Source organism: Hyperoodon ampullatus, assembly GCF_949752795.1.
Source record: "Hyperoodon ampullatus genome assembly, chromosome: 16".
NCBI classification, from domain to species: domain Eukaryota; kingdom Metazoa; phylum Chordata; class Mammalia; order Artiodactyla; family Ziphiidae; genus Hyperoodon; species Hyperoodon ampullatus.
In genome coordinates this window covers 54,766,655-54,789,454 of record NC_136929.1, presented here as the reverse complement: position 1 = coordinate 54,789,454, position 22,800 = coordinate 54,766,655, and the positions used below count along the sequence as shown (strand labels likewise).

The window sequence follows — 22,800 nt, the reverse complement described above, 5'->3', positions numbered from 1 at the left end:
CTTCAATAAATAAATAAATAGCGGTCAGAATGCTCTGTTTTTCCAGGGCTTTAGAAGAGAATGCCAGAAGCATAAGATGATCACAAGAAAAAGCTCCTGCATCTAGACATATACAGAGGGGAGTTTCATTTCCCTAGAACAGTGGTTCTTAAAAGCATGGTCCCCAGTCCAGCAATGTTAGCATCACCTAGGAACTTATTCATAATGTAAATTCTTGGGTGCTACTCAAGCGAGACCTACTAAATCAGACTCGAGAGGATGGGGGAGGGGAGATGTGAGTTTCAGAATCTGTGATTTAAAGCCTTCGGTGGAATCCTGATGCAGGCTAAAGTTTGAGAACCACTGCCTTAGAAAATTTCCCTTTCATCCTCAAATTCCGTTCATTTGAATCTTTTAGAAGCTTAGCATGAAAGCAGGCACCACCACTATTTTTTGAAGCCATATATCCTTTGTCTGAAAAATGAACCGAGCATTTATGTGTCAATGTATGTCTCTTATTAAACTGATATCAGATTTCTCAGGACTGCTCATTTATTGGGTTTGGATTTGTTTATTTGAGGAAACCACCTTCCACGCAGCGTTTCTATTCTGCAGACCTTCATATATCAGAAGAAGAAAGTGAGTTTTGGGTGTGATTTTTCTTAAATTCAATGAGCTCTTCCAATAAGTAAATAAATAACTTTTTTCCTCAAAAAAAGCTTCCATCATTTTTTTAATCAGAGTTTTTCAGGACATCTCTGCTTTTCTGATTATGAAGAATACTTCCTTGTACTTTTGCTGTTTACCACGTATAGTAATTTATAGTGTGTCTTTGGCTAGATGAGGGGCAAGTTTACACAAAACCCGGATCCTTAACATCTTTATAAGGTAGGTGTAGAAAAAAAGAATGGAATCAGTCAGGAATTCTGATTTGAACCTGTGGCTTTTTTTCCCTTACTTTGGGAGGAGTGGCATTTCTTTTTAAACAGCCTGTCAATTTCTCAAGTAAGAATTATGTATAATTTCATAGCCTGCTTGGGATAAGACAAGAATAATAATGACTCAAGAATAGTAATAAGCCACAGAGGAGATCTTACAGACCATGGCAGCAAGCATATACCTGCAGGATTGGCCCCTGATCTGTGCTCCGGAAGAATCTGCAGGGATACCAAGGACCTCTCCTCTCAGTGGGGACCACAGGGGTCCTCCCTGGAAGTTCGACTGAAGAGCCTTCTTCCCAGACCTCTGTGGTTTTCCTCCCAGGCATCTGATAAGAGCCTGAAGTAGGACTTGAACTTGCACAACTTTCTCCAGGCTCGTTCCTTGGTCAGCAGAATTAATGAACACAATACAGTGCATGTTCCACACCAGGCCAAGGGCAGAGATGAAAGAACCGGGGTTCAAATGCCAGGCCCTGAGGAGTTCAAAGTCTTTTTTGTGCTTTTGGAAATGAGACGGACCCGGAGAATGCGGTGTGTGGTTTATGAGGAAAGCGCAAGACTGATTGGAGGAAAGGGAAAGCAACTGACCTTCCTTGTTCCGCTGGGCCCTCAAGATCCTGCCAAAAGGCAGGTAGGTGGTGGTGGTTCTTTCAGCCGTGCATGTTCGGGGGGCGCAGCCTAACAGCAAGAATCCCATCTTGTCTTTTGACCAAGCTTCAGACAAGATCATGTGAACTGCTGAAAGGGGGGACTGAGGCCCTGCAGCCTGAGGGAAACAGGCCTTCCAGCGGCATCTCCTTAGGTGACAGGCCACTCGGTTTTTTTAGGTACAAATTTGCATGTGTTAGTCTAGTCACCTCCAAGCAGTCCTCCGAAAACAGAGCGCTCTACTGAACGGACAGAGGAATTGCCAGACCTGAAATAGAAGTAAACTTCTCCATCCTTTAAGGAATCCCTGCCCCCTCCTTTTCTGCCAAAACAGTGAGACCTTGCCTCACGGGCAGCAGCTGACCCAGGAATTCCTGGAAATCCCGGGGGATAATACCCTCCCTCCCAGGAGCCTCCGGCCTGCCCTGCCCTCCATCTTCCTCCTGGAACCAAAACCTGCGCAGGTTTTATTGCATTTCTGAGGGGGAGGTGGAGAGAATTGACTTTGGTTTTCAGAAAAAGCAAGGTTTATTATGTGAGGACTTGTATGATACCTTGGGTTCAATTTTTTTTTTTAATCAAAGTTTTTCAGGGCATCTCTGCTTTTCTGGTTATGAAGAATACTTCCTTGTACTTTTGCTGTTTACCACGTATAGTAATTTAAAGTGTGTCTTTGGCCAGAGTTCCGCCAGACCGGCTGTCACTTCCACATCCCTCTGGGCGGTGGGCCAGTCACTGCTGCTCAGCTGGTGACTCTTAAAGGGGAAAAAGGAGTTTGCTGGAGCCAAACTAAGATGCTGATAAAAATGAAAATGAGTTTTGCTAATACATTTGAAAATGAAGACAGATCTGTCGAAGCATTCATTCAAGAAAATCGGCATCCTGCTCCAAAGTCTGTGAAGATAATTTTTGATAAAAATTCAAATGTATTGTTGCATATAGTCTGTCTCCTGCTGCAATCAAGCCAAACTTTAAAAGCCAGATCAATTCCTCCTTCTCCCTCTCTCTCTCCCCTCACCTCTATTCTCCGTCTCTCCCTCCCTCCAGGTTGGCAGTGGGGGAGGGCCAGGAGTTGCACAGGAAGGAAGGGAGAAGAGAAGTCTGTCCTAGATGGTAAGGCTTCCCTGGCAGAACCTGATTAGTGTCAGTATTGTGAGTTCAGTGAGTCGGTGCGTATGAAGCCCTTCCAACAGTACTTAGTGTGGAGCACGTAACAAGTGACTCAGTGACTGTAACTGTGCTTCTCATCTTAGTCATCCCCCAACACCTAGTCCTGGGCCCTTCACCAAGTAAGTGCTCAGTAAAAGTTGGTTGACTTCAGTTACATAATCCCCTTCCTCTGGTCCCTGTTTTTGATGGTTCCATCGCATAAGTTGATCAGAAGATGGTAGTCCTGAGAACACTTGCTCTGGCTAAACTGAAATGGCAGGCATTACGAAGCGTGTTCAGACAAGAATGGTTCCTTTCTCCACAACGTTCAGAACTTTTGCACACCCAGAATTCAGTGCCACATGCTGAAGAGACTATGGACCAGAGAATTGAAACTCAGCATCATTCTAATGATTGACAAACACTTGTCAAGCATCTTCTTGTGTTCAAGACACTGTGGACCCAGGGGGTATGGAGAGAGCTAGACACAGCCTACCCTGCGCTCTGAGGTGTGAGATACTTTTAAAGAGATAAATAAACATTTTAAGTTAATAGAAATACAGTGCCTGATGCCAAATATATTTGAAGCCGTTAATTTAAATTCAGGAAAAAGCAGAATGAACATCACTCTCCAGTGTATGTACCTAACCCAATATTTGGTGAGTATACATTGTACATTGAACACAGATTTTAGAAGAGAGTAAATCTAAAACAGCCCTTGCTTAATAGACGACCCTTAAACCATTCCATATGCACAAATGCTCTTGGGTTTTAATTATACCTTATTTAAACTCTGAGCTCCTTATAGGAGCAAATACTCTTTTAATTATGAAGAATGTTTCCTGGGTTGTCAAGTTTCCATGGAAACTCACCACAAAATAGGTACATACTTCTTTTTTTTTTAATTCCAGTAAGAAGTCAAAGATTTTCCAGCTCTTTCAGCCAACTGAGTCAAATTAGGGACTCATAATTAAGTTCACTTGGAATCAGCAGTATTCAGTCTGTCTAAACAGTTTCATAGATAGCTGGAAGTCTTAGGTTAAAAAAATTAATAATAAGGCTGTCTCGGGCTATCCCCTGATCTCTTTGAACACCAGGACTGCCTTCATTTTTCTGATTCAGTTTATTTCCTATATGGCAGTGCTTTTGAAAGGCATAAGAATGCCCAACAGACAGATTACCATTAGGCACGAGTCCAAGAAGAGGTTCGCTGCAGCCCCCAGCACCAGCCTGGGCACAGAAGGGAAGGGCTACTGGATTCCAGTTCGGGGTCCTGCAACCGACTGATGGGGGCCTGACGGGAGCCATGTCACTATCAAGCAGCTGGTAGAAGCTTCCTTTTAGGAAACATTGAGTGTGATCCTAGCAGGCTTACTCTGGGGTTGCTCAGAACCGGGCAGAGGGACAAGGGCCTTCGGACGTGCGAAGTGAGATGGCTCAGTCTCCCATGCCTGGGACTGTGCTCCCTGCCCAGCGGACCCCCAAAGGCAGGAGCACCAGTGGTGAGAAGGATAGGCTGTTTGTAGACCTTCTGTTTTCACATGTGACGAGCGTCTGAAGGAGAAGTAGAACAGTGACGTGTGTCCGTCAGTCACCGCCAAGGTAAAGACGAGCGTTTTATTTCCAACCATGACAGAATGTCTTCTGGGAACCCAAGGGCCATACAAGGAGGTGTGATGAATTAAAACTTATATGGCTTAAAGATGATGAAATCAGTCTTCCGAGGTGGGCTGAGCAGCCTGCTTCATTCCTAATCTCTTGAAATAGAGCTTCATTTGCAAGGAGACAAGGCTTTTTTTCTCTGTTTCTGCCCTTTATTTATTTATTTTTTTAAATCTTGCTAATCTTGCCGAAGGAAATCAAATCATTGTTTATTTGGGGTAGGTTTTTCAGTTCCTTGATTTCATGTGCAGTTACAGTTCCCATTTCATAATGGATATGTTTCTGAACAGTGTAGAAATCATTTCTTTACCTTTGAAATGTAAGAGGCAGATGCTGTTACACCGACCCCGTGCAGCAGGATTCCTTTGTCACGGCAGCACTCCTGTCCAACCAGACCGTGCTGATCTGTTCTGTAAATTCACATTTGGAGGCTAAACTGTCTTTAAGCGGTGCCCCCTTATAATCTTATTTTTCTGTAGCCCACCACAGTGCCGTATTCCCAGTATCGCTCTCATATATGCACAAATTTTCCATAATCGTGTGTTTCGTGTCCAATCGATTTGGGTTGCTGAAATTGTGTTGTGTCTCGGAGACCACAGATTTTTCCCTAATGCTCCAGCCACTCGGCTGAGCGGCGCCTCCAGAAAACCCAGGCGAGCCCTGGTTGAGGGTCTCCATCAGTTCACGCCTGGTCAGTACTAGCTTGGAGCCGGCTGGGTTCTCTGAGTAGTTTTCTGTGTGACAGCCCAGCACATGCTCCCAGCTCAGCCACCTTGCAGAGAGGACTCCGGCTCTGTCAAGCCCTGGCTTCTGGCCTGGTGACTGGAGCCCCTGGAGTGTGGCGAAGGGCTCCTGGGCTGATGGGTAGTTAGCAGGCAGAGGAGAAAAGTGAGGAACTTACCAGCCAATGTTCAGAAAGGGAGAAGTGCGGAGACCTTGACCCAGGAGGAATGGAGACAAATGGCCAGTGGGCAGCACAAGGTCACGGCACAGCCACCCGTGCCCAGCCTGCGGCGCTGTGATGCCTTTCCACTGCCAGGAGCACCATGATCTAGGTTGCAGTTTATTATGTTTTCGGGGCATTTCATTCTGATAAGTTTTGATGCAGGATCATTCCGTAGGGGAGCAGATTTAATCCTGTTTTCTTAGCAGGCTCTGAGGACACTGAGGGAATATTTATGTAATAAGGTACAAAGTTGCTATGGAAAATACTATAGCAACCTAACATCTTCGCAGAGCCAGGCAGCCACTTATAACAGCAATCTAAATTTACATTTATTTTAGTGTCATTTCATCAACACTCTTAGTATCTCATTCTGACAGGATGTTAAAATATGTTTTCAGCTTGCATCTGAGCAAAATTAACACACTGTTGTTGGAATTTAAGTGGGGTTTGCACACCTTCTGGAAAAAAGCAGAATATTTTCGAGGGAGTTTAGATGACAGAATCTGGGTAAGTTTGTAACTCTCTTCTTTCTCTTTCCTAAATGTACGAAAGAATTCCTTTGTGGCATTTATTCCTAGTTTTTCCTCTTAGTTGGTAACTAATGAGTCGGAATTTCTGATTACCAAACGAGGATTATCCTTTTCAACACTGACGTAATTTTTTAAGTGCTCACCTATGATTCTAGGCGCTTATAGAAAACACTTTTAGTAGATCAGCTCATTGCCCTCCAGCACCATGTGACTTTTTGATAATGAAATCTATTTTTATATAAAAAATACCTATTCATTTTGGAAAGTCTAATGATTAAGGATAATAAAAGATAAAACTGTTAGTTATAACACTACACAAGACTCTTTAGTTTCTGATTCGTTTTCTTCTTCACAGCCTAACTATATAAGCATTTTTGTATGTATTTTTTTTAATATATACATGATTATGTTTTTAGTCAGACCTTTTTGTATAACAAGTGGGTTTTTTTAAGCTTTTTTTATATATTAATGAAATAGAAAATATAGAGCAAATGCATGTGTATCCTTTCTGGATCATGGGCTCCTTCCCGTGAACCTTTAGGACTTCAAGCTGTAATCTTTGAGGTGGTCAGAGTAGATACCTGAGGTCATTAAAGCCTGAAAATTGGGCCAGCCCTCCCCAAAGCATCTTTTAGGTCCCTTAAATGTGAGTGTGGCAGAGAACTATAGATACGTAGCTGGTTAGTAGTGGAAAGATAGTATGTATTGATTTTCTTCTCTACCTCTCCATCTGAAATCTTAAAGTGTGACTTTAACACTGTTAAAGTGGGACATTGGCCAAAAGAATCGATACCAGACTATATTAAACCTATGCTGCTACCAGCTTCTTGGCCCTGATGTACTGTTTATGAACACCATTGTCCTAATTCTCCTGTGCCTTTATACTGCATCGTTCATCAAGACACAATTGGCGACATAAAGTTATTGTACCTTGACTCCTAACACTGTTGCCCATAAGCTTCATTAATCCAAGGCCTGAAGATCTACTGAAGGAATACAGAAAGTGAGGGCAGATATCCAATTGAATTCCAGTGAGCCACACTCAGTTAAATGCCCCATAACTAATGGAAAAAGTAATTGACAGAAGTAGCAGTAGTTATTTCCCCCCTTTCTTAGAAATTCCACCTTCCATTTATGATACTTAGAAGTGCTGGACGTGGAAGTTTATAGCAATTTTAAAAATTATTATTATAGGGCTTCCCTGGTGGCGCAGTGGTTGAGAGTCCGCCTGCTGATGCAGGGGACACGGGTTCGTGCCCTGGTCTGGGAAGTTCCCACATGCCGCGGAGCAGCTGGGCCCGTGAGCCATGGCCGCTGAGCCTGTGCGTCCGGAGCCTGTGCTCCACAACGGGAGAGGCCACAACAGTGAGAGGCCCGCGTACCGCAAAAAAAAAAAAAAAAAATTATTATTATAGTGAGCGCTCCCATGTCTAAATGGCTTAGGGACTCCTCTCTTTTACTGGCATGCATGTCCTTGATCCCAAAGAGTGCTCAGCAGACCTTCTCCCCAGCTCCAGGACACAGTGTGGGAAGTTTTCTGGGAAGGGGCTAGAGAAGGGACATTTTATTTGAGACTCCCCATTACCAGCAGAGAAGTAGAGAGACAGATTTCTGGAGCAAAAGTTGCAAAACAGAGTCCATTCATCGTAGTGCTTCAGGGCGGGTGTTGCAGGTTCTTTAATGAGCCTATTGTACTGATAACTTCTAGAGCTGCTGGGTCCCAGAGACCTCTGCATTCCACTTCCTGCGTGGGTCATTGCCGCTTGATGCAGTTACCCAGATTTTCAGTTATCAGAATTACCTTAGGAATATGTAAATATCTAACACTAGGGTATTGGTTAATTAATCATATATCCATAAGCAGCCTTGAAAACAACCATGTTTTAGAAAACTATATAATGGCATGAGAGAAGGTTCTCTGTATATTGCTAAGTGATTAAAAAAAAGCAGTTACAAATCAATGTACAGATCATTCCAATTGTGTGTTTGTGTATGTGTTGTATTCACAATTTATATGTTAGGGGGAAATCTGTAAGGAGATACGTCAAAATATTCAGAGTGACTATTTCTAGATGGTGTGATTACCAGTGATCTTATTTCTTACTTTTGCATCTCAAAAATTTCTACAGCACATACATGTATTATTTAAATAATTGGACTACAGTAAATATTAATATAAAAATTACCCAGGAGAATCTGTGGTGAAATTTGTATTGATTGAGGAATACTACGTGGCCATTTTTAATCACAGGAAAGTAGAAAGTAGTCATGAATAGTAACTGGTATCAGATGATAGAAGTTTATTGAATTGCCCTCTTTGGCTTCAAATTGGGGAATAATCACCTTTAATTTTCCATAATATTTTACCTTCCTAGACCACATCGTCTTGCAGTTTCCTATTCCAAATATGATCATATTTGCATAACTGTTTAATTAAGGATCCAAGAAATAATTCAAGTTCTGATCCAGGCAGACATGTTGAATTCTTACCCACAAAGAGACTGGCAACCATGAGTCTCTTCAGATATGAAGAGACCCTTAGAAATCACCTTGCATAACCATCTCCTTTCTTCACAAACAGGAATGTGCAGTCCCATGTTGAGCACTTAATGTTATTTGCCCAAGATAGTAAGTGGAAGGTACTAGAACTAGAGCTAGTACTAATACTAGGTATTAGTACTAGAACTCAGTACTAATTTCCTTCTTTCCACGTTAATGACCTTTCTATGGCACCACTAAATGTGGGAAAAAAAGCTCCAGAATAAAATATCCCTCAAATGCCGTAAGTGGCATCGTAAGAGTCAGTAAAATCAACCAAGGATTTTGAATGCCTGCTATGTGCATGGCACCATGACGCCATTTGGAAACAAAGGTAGGCTGGAGATGTTTATTACCTTAAAATGTTCATCCAGACCAGGCTGACTGGGGCTTTTGCTTAGTCTTCCCATTACTTTCTGGATTTTTCTACTGACTAGAAAGAGATTGGCTTCAACATAGGCAGTGCATCCAGCAAACTGTTTTCTAGCTCATTCCAACAGAAATGCCAGCTTTTAAAAATATTCAGGAAATTGGCACTGTCCCTTTTCTAGCTGAATGATATTTATTTCCTCAAAAACAACCAGCTCTATGGCTTTGGGCAAGAAGAAGAACTGCTTTGAAGAGGCATCGGGAAGGAATCATGCCATGTCATGTATTCCTTTGGTAAACCGGACACACTGTCACAGCCCGAGTCTTCCATTCCCTGACTCTCCAAAAAGGTAAAGAGAAAAATAAAACTACTTCTCTAAACACAAGCACAAATGTGATGATGGATCTGCAATGGTCTGAGCTACAATATTAGTTCTTTGATTTCCCATCTCATCCCATGTTTCCCCTGCATCCCCAGGGCCTGGGAGAGCCTACCTGAAAATCGTTCATTGACTCTCCATCTAATTTCAAGACTTACTGAAGCGCTCTCTGTCCTTCCTTGTTCCTGAGGCTTTTCTTTATGAGATCTACCCCTCAATCAATCTTAAAAATAAAAGTTTGAGGGAGAGCACCTACAATAATATCAATGTTACTGAGATGCACAGACTCAGGGAAGTTTTGATCGGGAAGAGATCTTAGAAGTAATGTGTCCTCTCCCTTGTTACCCCATGTTCAAAATTAATGAGAAAAATGTGGTTTTTACCCCCAAACAGTAATCAGCTGGAATGCTGAATAATGTCTGCAAGTTTGTATTGGGGATATTTTTTTTTGTAATTACAAGTTTTCAGGTAAAACTTAAGTGATAATACATATTTGGCAAATCTCTTGGAAGTAGGATAAGAGATTTAATTCTTCTTTTAGTGATTTACTAGTTGGTTGATTAAGAATGTCTCCACCTGCCATACTAGACTTTTCTCATATAGTTTATATAATCCGAACGTCGTAAAGCCATCCATTTCTCTATCCTTAGCTCTTTGCTTCCATGAAATTGTCTTAAGCAACGCCATAATACAAAGCAATGATAAAAGAAAACAAACATTTAGTGAATTCTTACTTACGATGTGTACGGGACCGTGATATCATTTGTCTTGCAGTGCCATATTAAGGGGGGAAAAATAGCAAAGTCTTGTAAGACTACTTGAGACTCAGTCTTTGATCTGAGAGTGGTGTTTATCTGCTCTGAAAAATCCTAGTAGCTCACCAGAGTTCTCCTTTTCCTGGAATGACACTGGATCATGGATCCATAAAGCTCTTGCCCTCAGAAGTCAGAGCCAAAACTAGCAGATAAACTCTAACATGCAGAGCTGTGAGAGCTGAGAGTATCTGAGAAGAAGTTGTGTACATCTGTTCATCTGAACTTTTACCAGCCCTGTAGAAGGTTTTGTTTGTTTCTTTGTTTGTTTTAAGCAAATAAAGGTGAACACATGCTGAGGTGGAGGACCTTCTACACAATCTGCTCCTTCAAGACTAGCTCAGGATCTTTTCCTCCCTGAATGGCCAGCGTGTTGCATTGTACACAGTAGGTAGACAAGAATTCATTAAATGAATGGATAAGAAATGAAAACCAGGAAGAACTTTTTTTTTTAATCTGTTGAAGGATATTTTTTTCAGCTTAGACCAAAAAAAATTACCTATTTGATCTTCACAGCACTGACCACGTTTTTCAGATGAGGACCCTGAGGTCTAATGGAAGTTAACTAACTTGCCCCAAGTCTCATACCTGGTGTATGGCTTTAAAGCCCCTTCTCTGTCTGCAACCCCCCTGCCTTCCTCCTATGTATAATCTGTGTCTGCACAACTCTCTGAGGTTGACAAGAGTAGACCCGTGGGATACAGAACGGCCCGGCCGGCATCCTCCCAGGACCGCTGCTCCTCACGTACCCCCGAGAGTCCCTGCACTACCACGTGTGTCTTGTCCCTCCTCACTCCTCTGTGGAATCCTGCTTCCATAATTATATAGAGAGACTCTCCATGTTACTCTTTAGAGCAGGAAGAAGGGCACGTTCTTTCAGGTCATTAAAAGGTGGGGGACTTGGCGAGGTGAAGGATGGAGCTAAAGGGGGAAACAACAAAGAAATAAGTGAGGTTAACATTTGAAACCTTTTTTCCTGGAACTACACTGAAATGATTGCAGATGGAAAGTATAGCTTTTTTTTTTTTTTTTTTTTTTTTTTTTTTTTTTAGTAATCGAAAGTTGTTAAGTCCTTGGGCTTTTGAAGTAGAAATCAAAACTTAAATTGGACCTTTATGCCCCAGCTATATAACATTTAGGCTCCTAAGGAATATTGTAATCGACGCCGGGTCATCAGCACCATGTTAACAAAGCACTTGATATAAAACCATCCGTGGTGCCTTCTCCTCCACGTTCAAGAAAAAGCTAGTAACAAGAGAGCTGCTTTCTCAGAGGAATTCTTTTCACCTTTCAGAAACAAAATATTTCATGCTAATTCCTGCTTAATTGGAGGGAAGTCATTTCTTTAAAATCACTGAATATGAATCTGAAGTCTGTTCCATCCCCGACCTCTTTAATTCAATCAAGGTCACCTCCTAAACTTGCCCAGACAGCACTATTTCTCAATTAGAAAAAGGGGGTAGAGGTGTTTTAAAGCATTTAGCATCTGATTAATAGCACTGAACTGGGGGTTCAGCACTTGCAGAGGGATTCTAAGGAGTCGCAAGAATAAGACATTGCTACCTGGAAAAGCGTACTCTTCAGAAACCAAAAGCAAATCATTTTAATGAACAAGGCAAAAACTGCTTTTTTTATGGGGATGTGAGAAAGATGGTCGTAGTCAATATATAGCGGGTTTTAATACCCGAACAACTCTCGCCCAGAGAAAAATTGCTATAATTTAGCCATCCAGACAGTTTATAAAATGCATGCACTTTTCCCTGCCCAAGGACTCTGAGTTTGTCGAAGCAGGATTTTGTCGCACGCAGGCTCTGGGGATGGGAAGAAGTAATGAGAAGAGGTGTCCAGTTGACAAATGTGAGCTGGAGCCATCCAAGTGGAGAAGAAATCAAGGGTTCTGAAAATAAGTTTTTGAGAGACTTCTTCCAAGTTGCCTTCCCATTTTCTGGGCCTGACTGAGAAATGCCGAGCTCACCTTGATGCTCTTTTGAAGAGAGGTGGTCAAACCACTAGAAAAGCTCTGAGAAAGTGGCCTACATGAGTGAGAATCGGTGTCCCTGGAAGAGAGATTTTAGAGTCACCAAACAGAGTGCAGAAATAACTTTGAAGCAGATGAGGTCAGAGGCCCCTTGAGGGATCTTCGTTTTGTTTCCAGCGTGGCTTGGCAAATGATGTCCCTTCCCTAAGCCTCAGCTTTCTTAGCAGTAACATAAGGCTCATCCTAAGAGGATTTCCTTGAGGTTGTAAGAAATAACTGATTAAGGGTTTCCATGGCATTTTGCAAATGGTACTGTGACAATGTGGGGAGTGGAAACTGCTAAGCAGTAACAAAGGTAAAATGAGCAGTTCCCAGCCCTGGCTGCACACAGGAAAGACCTGGGAAGCTTTATACAACAAACACCAATGCCTGTGGGTTAATACCCAGGCATCTGTGTTACTAAAATGCTCCTCAGACGAGTCTGATGCACAGAAGATTGGAAACCCCTGGCGCGCGACATGAAGATTGATGGCTGTCAATTATAGGTGGGAAAGAAGAAAAAAAAAACAAGTAGAGGTAAGGTAACAAAATATGAGAACAAGAAGAAAATTAAAATGAAGTAGAAGATAAAAATGATTAGTGGAGAGGAAGTGACTGACATGGGCAATGTTAAAGGACCAAAGAAAGAAGAAATGAAAGGGAGGTAGTTTATTCATTTAAATATGGCATGCGTGACACGGGTGGAGAACCCCCCTCATCATATCTGTGTGAGATGCATCCAAGTATCCTTTGGTTAATTGGAAGAAAGACTAGCTGGGAGGAAAGGAAAAATTAAAGTAGCCTGGATGCAGAAAGACAGAGTCCCTGCTTTTCTCTGATGCTGGAGAATAGCCAAGGACTGTTTTCTCATCCATCAGTGGTGAGAGAGAGAAGCAGGGATGCCTGGGCATTTGCCAAAGAGAAAAGCCTCAGAGGACCTAGCGACTGGTCTGGGGAGAGTGTGCGCACAGGAAGGGCTTCCTCTCCTCCACTGAGAGGCTGATCCAAGGGCCCTTGGTCAAGAGTGCTTCGTTCCCACAGAGCACGGAGGTATAGCTCGGCCTGTCCTGGGTGCAGGCCACAAACCTGCTGCAGCCGCGCTTTCTCCAGAAATGTGGCTGCAAAGAAAAGTAATACACAACCTAGTAAGTCAGAAAAATGTGTCTTGGAGACACTGCCTGGCGGATTTATGAAGGCATTCAGTCACAGTATCATCACGGGAAAGGCAGTAACCAGCACTCAGAGAGGAGCAGGGAGGTAGATGAGTGAAATGTGAGGAGGCAAGGCAGATGGCAGGGAACCCCGGAAGGCTGTGTTGGATGGTAAAAGCTGGAGAAGAGTAGGTGCTTTCAATAACAGAGAAGCCGTTAGAAAAGGCTGAGAGAAAGCAGGTGTCAAAAAATAATGAAAGAAACACAAGCCTGGAAAAAAGTTATGAAGAAGTGGGGATCTGGTCTCTAAAGGCTAGTGAAGAGGTTCCAAAACTTCGGTGTGCATTAGCGTTACTCCAGAAACTTGCTGGAATGTACCACCTCAGGCCCCCATTTCAGAAACTCAGATTCAGAGGGTCTGGAATGGGTCTAGGAATTCTCACATATGAGATACCATGGTGAGACAGATGGAGGCTGTGTGTGGAACACACTTCGAGGACTGCTGGCCTGGAGACACCAGTTACTTTTTCATACCAGTGTCATTCTACCTTGGTTATGTATCTAGAGAGGATGGGAATCTTTTTCCCTGGTGCCAGGCACAAACATGTGGGCTTAAATAAACCAGTCTCAGCGTTGGTGAGGAGGCTGGTAGGGAGGGGAATTCACTGCCCACCACTTCCCACCAGCCTTGGTTCCCACTCCGTGGACTAGATAGAGTTTGTGTGCAGCACAAAACCCAAGGGAAGAGAAAGCCTTTCTATTCAACTCATCTTTGTTATCCCAAGTATTTGGTGTCTTAAAAGAAAAGCTTTGTGGGAAATGTCACTCTTCCTTGCAAAGGGCAATGCCTAGGGACTGAGAACACACTTCAGGTGTGGGCTGACCTCCACTGCACATTTCAGAGGGATATGTTTTATGTAGTAGAAACCAGCTGTTAGAGAAAGAGAGAGAGAGAGAAAGAGTGTGTGTGTGTGTGTGTGTGTGTGTGTGTGTGTGTAGGGGTTTAGAAGGAGTAGAAAAACATCACTCCTTGAGGGGAAGTTTCCTTGAAGAAAATTGGACCATTTGTTAAAAGGGAAGGAAATCTGCCAGTTGGGAGGAGAGAGAGGTGTCGGCCGGGCCCTGGCATTGCAGCCAGAGGAGAAATGAGAAGAGTAATGCCTTCGGGGGAAGGGTTGCTGTTTAAAGCTACTCTCTTTGGATGAGACCAACCACTAGTGAGGGTGGAGCACAGGCACGGTCCCCCAGGAAGGTGTGCTGTCTGTGAGGGGGGAACATGGCCAGGGACGGGGCACTGTATCTGAAGACCCATGTCATTCTGTGATGTATCCTGGTCTAAGTCTGATGGCCCTAAAAAAGACTCTCTACAGCTTTCAGAGAGTTAGAAAAAACTGTACCTGCATCTTGGAAATCGAAATAGGGATTGCAAGTGAAAAAGAAAACTGAAGGCTAAGCAAAAAAAAAAAAAAAAAAAAAAGAGGGAGAGTTGGGGGGAAGTGCCCTTCTCCATGTGTCTGCTGCCGGGACCCGAGACGTCGGGCCCTTAGCAACCCAGCCTCCCCTCCTTCCTGCACCCATCTTGCCCTGTCTCCTGGGCACTGGCTCCTTCTGGAGTCGGCAGGGTCCTTTGGGAAAGCGGCCCTCACGGTGGGACGGCCCCACGCCACCCCTTGCAGCTTTTCACAGTGTGAGCCTGACTTCAAGGCCCAGCCCCGCCCCGCCTTCTTCAGAAAGGAGCCTCACCCACCCCCAGCTTTCCTTTCCCAGCCTCTTCCTCGGTCTGACCACCACGGCTCGTGGTGGGGAGAGCAGGGAAGCGGCCTCCCCACGTCCATACCTGTATCGTTTTCCCCATCGCTGGGCGTGGAGCCCCCGCGGTCAGGCGGGTGTGCTCGCCTAGAGCAGGCTCTAAGCCGAGGTTTGCGGGGCTCACTGCAGCTGTGCTTCCCTGAGGACTCTCAGGGCATCCCTCACCCAGCAGAGCATCCTTCAGCCTTTTAAATGGCAGACACCGTGCTGTTGGAAGAAGCGAGCATGCCTCTTTCCTTCACTTACTTTCCTCCAAGGACAATGGGAGAGTTGGGGGAGGTATTAGATATAATAACATCAGTGGAAAAGCGGTAAGGCGTGAATGAGGTGAATTCTCAGCAGCGTCAGTGGCCCAGAGGCACCGCACGGTGATGGCCACCGGTGCAGACCGCTTCCTTAAGAGGAGCTCTGTGGACAGGGTGACAGAGGGTTTTCTTTTCCTGAGTCACCTGCTGCCGGTTGTGCCCGCAGACTCGCATTTAAGCCATTATAATAACAAGATCCAGCTTACCTGCACTCTCCAAATTACCCTTATTCCACTGGCCTCACACAAAGATGGAAATAGACCCTGCATTATGCTTCTGGTGAGCTCTCCCTAATCATAGCTAATGCGCAGACTATAATACACACTACAGATAGAAAATGTTATGTCATTGCTAAGTTGTAATAATAATAATCCTGCAAAACTGTAGCTGAAGGAATTTCCGCCAGCAGTGGGAGGAAGATTGCTGCTTCAGTGGCGATACAGGTGTTACTGGAAAACAGATTGATTATAGTTCGTCCGGACCACGATAGGCTGTCTGGCAAGAGACTGTGCAGCAGGCGTCTCTGATGCTCTCCAGCTCTGTGCCTGGACGCTGGGGGGCACCGACAGGACAGCATTCCAAGGACCCCGTGCTTTGTCTGGTCACCTGAGGATCATCTGATGCTTGTCCTGGGCCTTCCTGAGCCTATTCAGACCCTGGGGAATCTGTGGGAAGAAGGGTTTTCACTGCCTTTACTCCAGCTGAAGGCGCAGGACACCTAGAAAAGCAGAACGTAGAGGAGTTGGGTGGGGTAGGCACTGGAACACTGGTCCTTTGGGACTCCTGAGACCAGGCAGAGTCCTTGGACACGGCTCTCTTCATACATAGAGCCTTTTTAAAAAAATTTTTATTGAAATATAATTGATTTACAATGTTGTGTTAGTTTCAGTTGTACAGCAAAGTGAATCAGTTATAATATATATATATCCATTCTTTTTTATTGACTCTTTTCCACTATAGTTTATTATAAGATGTTGAATATAGTTCTCTGTGCTATATAGTAGGTCCTTGTTGGTTATCTATTTTATATATAGTAGTGTGTGTATTTTAATCCTAAACTCCTAATTTATTCCTCTCCCTTTACCCTTTGGTAACCATAAGTTTTCTATGTCTGTGAGTCTATTTCTGTTTTGTCAGTAAGTTCATTTGTATCATTTTTTTAGATTCCACGTATAAGTGATATATGATATTTGTCTTTCTCTGTCTGACTTACTTCACGTAGTATGAGAACCTCTAGGTCCACCCGTGTCGCCGCAAATGGCAATATTTCATTCTTGTTTATGGCTGAGTAATATTCCATTGTATATATGTGGCACATCTTCTTTATCCATTCATCTGTTGATGGACACTTAAGTTGCTTCCATGTCTTGGCTGTTGTGAATAGTGTTGCTGTAAACGTTGGGTACATGTATCTTTTCAAATTAGAGTTTTCTCCAAAAGAACAGAGCCGAAGGAATCAGGCTCCCTCACTTCAGACTATACTACAAAGCTGCAGTCATCAAAACAGTATGGACTGGCACAGCAACAGACATCTAGATCAATGGAATAGGATTTAAACAGGATAGAAAGCCCAGAAATAAACCCACGCACTTATGGTCAATTCATGGAGCCTTAATAACCAGCCGAGGCCCGGGAGCTCAGTGGTTGGTCTCAGTGCAGCCATTTCAGAGGAGGGGGACACAGCATAGAAGGCGGGATCCCTGAGCAGATCAAGTCAGGCCTCGAGGCTCCAGAAGCCTGAGTTTAACTTCTGTATGGCTCATTCCCAGACTCCTCCTGCAGAAGATCTACGTGTGTTCGTTTTAAAATAGGCTTATCCTCTCTGCCTCCGTAGTGGAGCCCCTCTCCTGCAGAACAGTCCCCAAAAAGACCCTGCAAGGGAATATTTCCCTCTGTTAGGAGCTGATCAGGTCCCACAGCAGGGTCCCTGGTTTCCTTTGCGCTCGAGCTGCAGCACTTACCTGCGAGGGGCCACCCCAGTGCCATCACATCAGGGAGTGTAGGTTCTGGAGTCCCCCTTGCGGAGGATAAACCCTGCACCTCCAGCCAGCTGTGCAAACCTCCACATCTCTCAAACTCAGTCCCATCACTTGGAAAATAAAAATAATAGTTGTATTTACTATGTCATGTTTTTGTGAAGGCGAAAGGAGATTGTGCAAACGTTGCCTGGCACATAAAATCATTAGCTATTACTACCACTGTTACTATTCCTATGACTACAGTTACTCCTGCTGCTACTGCTACTGTTATTGGGGGAAAACGGGGGAAGGAAGACAGTAGTGACTGTACCTTTTGCCCAGATTTCCCCCTCCCTCCATAAGGAGGTGGCTGGGTCATGGAGACAGGGCTGGGACAGGACTGCCTTCACAGGTGCAGCACATGGGGCTGAGGCTCATTCAGAAGGTCGAGGAATGGAACCAGAATGCCAACCTGAGCCTGTGGTGCCATCAGACGTATTTGTCCAAACAATCCAATTGTAGCTCCAGTTCAGAAGCCGGGGGATAGAAGCGGCCGTGGCCTGAGCTGCCGCTCTCCAAGTGTGGTCTCGGCCCTGGCAGCATCAGCACCACTCGGAGCTTGGAGGAATGCAGATTCTTAGGCTGCGTCCTGGACATACCCCATTGGAAACTCTGGGGAAGGGGCCCAGAAATACGTGTTTAGCACACCCACCAGGAATTTCAGATTCAAGCCAATATTTGGGAAACTCTGGGTTAGAGTAATGCCAGCTGTTTTACAAATAAGTTCCAAATCTTCGAGTGTCTTTACCAAAGAAAAAAAGTTCATTTCTTGGGCACAGTAGAGTCCAAAGCAGATATTCTTGGTCTGTGGGCACCTTTCCTCCACATGATGACTCAGAGACCCAGGCCCATTCCGGCAGCAGGAAGATAACGAGGGATTGAGCAGAAGGCACACCTCACACCCCCCTCACGCGGCATCGGTGAGAACCAGTCAGATGGCAGCCCCTGGGCCAGTCACCTCTCAGGAACAAGCTTCACTAAGCAGAGAAAAGCACGACACAGTGTGCTGTCTGTGCCGCAGCAGCGCCACTGGGCCCCCCACCCCAGGCACCCTGCCGGAGGAGGAGCAGAATGCAGGAAGGCAGACGGAGCCTGGGGACAGTCCCTAGGTGCCCAGGCCATGGGGGCTGGAAGGCGAGCTGATATGGTGGCCGTATCTTCCAGGTCTCAGACCCATCCAGTCGTCCTGGGTTCTGGACCTTTCAGCACAAGTGCCTTTCTGGGCAGCAGCCAATGGAAACCTTGAAAAAGACATTCTTTGTGCGTGGGGAGGAAATGCACAGCTGGGCAGCGTCCTCCCAGCATTTCAGGAGGACATCTGGCAAAGTGGAGGGGGGACCCCCCCAACGACACCAAGACAAACAGTTTTCGAGAAATCCAGATATTGTTAGAAACAATATGTTAAAGTGTTTGATTATTTAGTTGCATCTTGCCTGAGCATGAAAGAGATATTAACATACTGTCAGCTTACAGGGACATAACCCAAAATAACTTACATATTTCCATATAGGGCTAATTACTTTTCTGAGGCTGGCTCAGGCTGCTAAGAGAGAGATTTCAAGGCTTTCAGCAGAGTATTTACTTAAAGAAGCTAAGCATGCCATAATCTGTTCTCAGGGAAGCACAGTAAGTAATGGAGGAGACCGAGGAGCAGGCACTCTGACCATAATTCACACAAAGACTAATGGTTTATGTAGGATCTAGTCAAGGGTGCAGCAAGGTGCTGTAATGCCTTTAAGCCTCTTCTTCAGCAGTGCAATTTAATCTTTGGATCAGCTTATATACAATTTGGTAATTTTAGTAGTCTAGTGCTAAGTTTTGAAATGGAATTTAATCTTGTTTAGCAGAGTTTTTCCAACGTCGTCCTTTCGGTTTTGATCCAATCAGAAAATCCCTGTAACAGAATTTTCCTAAAGTCCTGAGCAAGTATAAACTGATGCCTACACTGGCCTTCCCCTCGTGGAGGCCACAGCTCTCCTCACATGGCTTCACTATAAATAGCTGATCGGTGAATGAATGAATGATAATCCAGAGGCATCCCTGGATTCAGCAGTGCCTTTAAAATCACCAAAGGAAAATTCAATTGTGTTCAGAATAGTTTACATTTAAAGTGTCTCACTGTAATCTTTTTTTAAATTTTATTGAAAATTGGTAATCCACATGTTAGCTAAATATTCTATTTATTGGAACACAGTGCAGTCCACAGGGATTCCTACAAAAAGATGCATATGTTGTTTATTTTTAATCCTTCTTATTTGAATAGTGGATTGGTTGTGCTGTCTCTCAGGGGTCAGTTTTATCACAGAAGCTTGATTATACATTGTTCAAAACTGTTTACTTTAATACAGTGTCCTAGAAAGAATGAAAGAGAAAAAGAGAGAAAGAGAGAAATGAAAGGGTGGTCCTTTCAAGTTTCTGAATTTTGAATACACTGAGAAATGATGTTAAGTTAGAAAGTATTAGGATTTTGTTTCCTTTAGAGCTCTGGTCCAAGAAACATAATCTAGCTTCTTCCAGGAAGCTTCATCTGAGGGGTGGATCCATGCAGCATGATGCTGAATAATGTTTACAAACAGGTGACCTCAAGTTAAGTGGAGTCAATATATAATTTCTCACCCTTTAGAAGAAAACCACTTTGCCGCCACATGAGTAACCAACATTTTCTTTGCAAATATCAAGCTTGAAATTATTTAATAAGGAATGTAAATCAGTTATATGCCTCAATTATAAAAACGTTGATGGGATTGGCTATGGTATTGATTTGGGGGGGGATGGGGGATGGAGTTACAGCTGCTGGGTTTTTTTCATCTTTTTTTATATGATGATATCACATTCGTATTCCAGAAATGCTAATGACACTGCATCCTACTTGGTAGGAACAGTGGTCAGTTGGCTTAAGCCAAGAATAAGAAATGTCAGCGGTGCCATTCCACAGGCTTATAAGAGAAGCCCTAAAATAATGGATGGTGCACTTCCCTATATGTATTTATGTTCAGACAATTTATTGAAATAATGTTGCTGGCACATGCTTTATAGCTGCTTGCATTTTGCTACACAGATTTCAGCATATCTTGCAGACTATGCAATTCATTTGGAAAATGTGATTTCCATCCCTGCATACTAATCGATTTCTTCACAAACACCTGCTATCAGTTATGATAATAAAAATGCCACTCTGAATTGAGAAAGGGCCAGATAGAGCTTCCTAAGGAAATGACTTAAGTGTCTTTGAATGCTACTAAATGTAGTAATGTGCTTCTGTAGCGCCAACACTTTTTCCATCATTTGCATTTTCTGTAATTTTGCCCTATTACAACATCCCTCTCTTAAATGATGTCTCATAACCATTTCCTTAGGGGTTGGTAAACTGAATTGTCAGGAGTTGGTACCTCAGGGTGTGGACAAGATCTGAAGTTGGGCTGTGCAGTGTTGAAAAAGCACTAGCTCATACTCCTGGGTATACCCTGGATCATTTCCGATTTTTTTTTTTTTTTTTTTTTCGGTACGCGGGCTTCTCACTGTTGTGGCCTCTCCTGTTGCGGAGCACAGGCTCCGGCTGCGCAGGCTCAGCAGCCATGGCTCACGGGCCCAGCCGCTCCGTGGCATGTGGGATCTTCCCGGACTGGGGCACGAACCCGTGTCCCCTGCATCGGCACATGGACTCTCAACCACTGCGCCACCAGGGAAGCCCCGTTTCCGATTTTATGTCAGTCCCTGAAAACTGTAAAATTGGCAGTTCCTCTGTTTTGCACACACATATACACCAAATAAAATTTCCTATATCCATCCTCTTCAGCCTCCAGTTCGTTCCATGCACCATTGCCAAGCCAATGTTCCTAAATCACTGATTTCATCACGTCCCTCTGCCGCCTGGGCACCTTCAGTGGTTCTCAGTTGGCCTCCCCATTTGACCCTACCTCTCCAGCCTGACTTCTGAACCTCCATCCTCTCTCATCACCCGTCATGGCTCAGCTTTCTCTCACTGCTTCCAGACAGACTCTTGCCTTTGGTCAAGGTTCCCTGCTTCCTGCCCCAAATATTCTATCTTCAGTTCTCATCTCTGGGCTTTGCTTCTGCTCTTGCCCCTGAGTGAGGTGCCCTTCCCCAGTTCTTGGGCTTTCACCCTTCAAAGCCCTCTTTTTTTAAAAAAATTATTTATTTATTTATTTATTTATGGCTGTGTTGGGTCTTCGTTTCTGTGCGAGGGCTTTCTCTAGTTGCGGCGAGCGGGGGCCACTCTTCATCGCGGTGCGCGGGCCTCTCACTGTCGCGGCCTCTCTTGTTGCGGAGCACAGGCTCCAGACGCGCAGGCTCAGTAGTTGTGGCTCACGGGCCTAGATGCTCCGTGGCGTGTGGGATCCTCCCAGACCAGGGCTCGAACCCGTGTCCCCTGCATTGGCAGGCGGATTTTCAACCACTGCTCCACCAGGGAAGCCCCAAAGCCCTCTTTTATTAATCCAGTCTGCCTTTTCCTTTCTCTTCTCTGAATTCCTGTAGGATGGATTCTCTTGCAATAAACCTTGACACTAAATTAGTCACTTGTTTATTTATCCAACCAACATTTATTGAGTGCCTACTATATGCCAGGCATCAGGCTCTTCTCTCTTGCTTTGAGTGTGTTCCTTTCAAACGTGTTGGTTTCTATTATATTTCAAGCTCCTTGAGAGAAGAGACATACTCTGTCTCCTTGTCATGTGATCCAAGATGCCCAGACAGGCTCGGGCATGGAGTACATTTGCAGTAACTGCTTGTCGACTAATTGATCCCTGATGGTTTGAGGTAGGGAATTTTCTGGTTAATTGCATGTTCTATTTGATTAGTATTTCAGTGTGTACTATACATAATCATTTTGCGAAGTAGAATACCATAAAACACTCAACTATAAAACTACTATTAACGTAATTTGATGGTTGATTTTTTTTTTTTTTCGGTATGCGGGCCTCTCACTGTTGTGGCCTCTCCCGTTGCGGAGCACAGGCTCCGGACGCGCAGGCTCAGCGGCCATGGCTCACGGGCCTAGCCGCTCCGCGGCATGTGGGATCCTCCCGGACCGGGGCACGAACCCGTGTCCCCTGCATCGGCAGGCGGACTCTCAACCACTGCGCCACCAGGGAAGCCCTTGATGGTTGATATTTAAGGAGAGAACTCACTGAGGTTTCAGAGCACCTCCGTACAGATCTGTCACCATTGCACAGCAATGTGTGGCTGGAACATCCGAGAGGCTGACCTCGATTTGGCTCTGGGATTGGGATTGCATATGGTGTGGGGTGCGGAAATGATCCTGGACCGAGAACCTGCTGGACAGGGACTCCGTGCCATGCCCTTACCAACCGGAAGTTACTTCTTTAAAGAAGCTTCTGATGACAAGCTTTTAAAATATCTTCACTTTTCTCTTGCTTACAAAAGTAGAGAATGGATTTTCTGAAGGAGGGGGGACGAAAGCATGGGAAACTGGTGAGAAAGTAGAGGGCGAGCATTTGGAGTTCTTTTCAAACAGTCTGGTAAGAACTAAACTCATCTGGCTGGCAGAATAGCCCAGTGACAGG

At 44.4% G+C, this 22,800-nt stretch overlaps 1 protein-coding gene across 3 annotated transcripts in view; it reads left to right on the top strand.

Moving 5' to 3' along the window:
• Nucleotides 1-22,800, top strand: part of ENOX1 (ecto-NOX disulfide-thiol exchanger 1) — a gene marked incomplete at both ends in the record, with an annotated part of 282,081 nt that overhangs the window by 153,806 nt on the left and 105,475 nt on the right. The window lies entirely within an intron of this gene.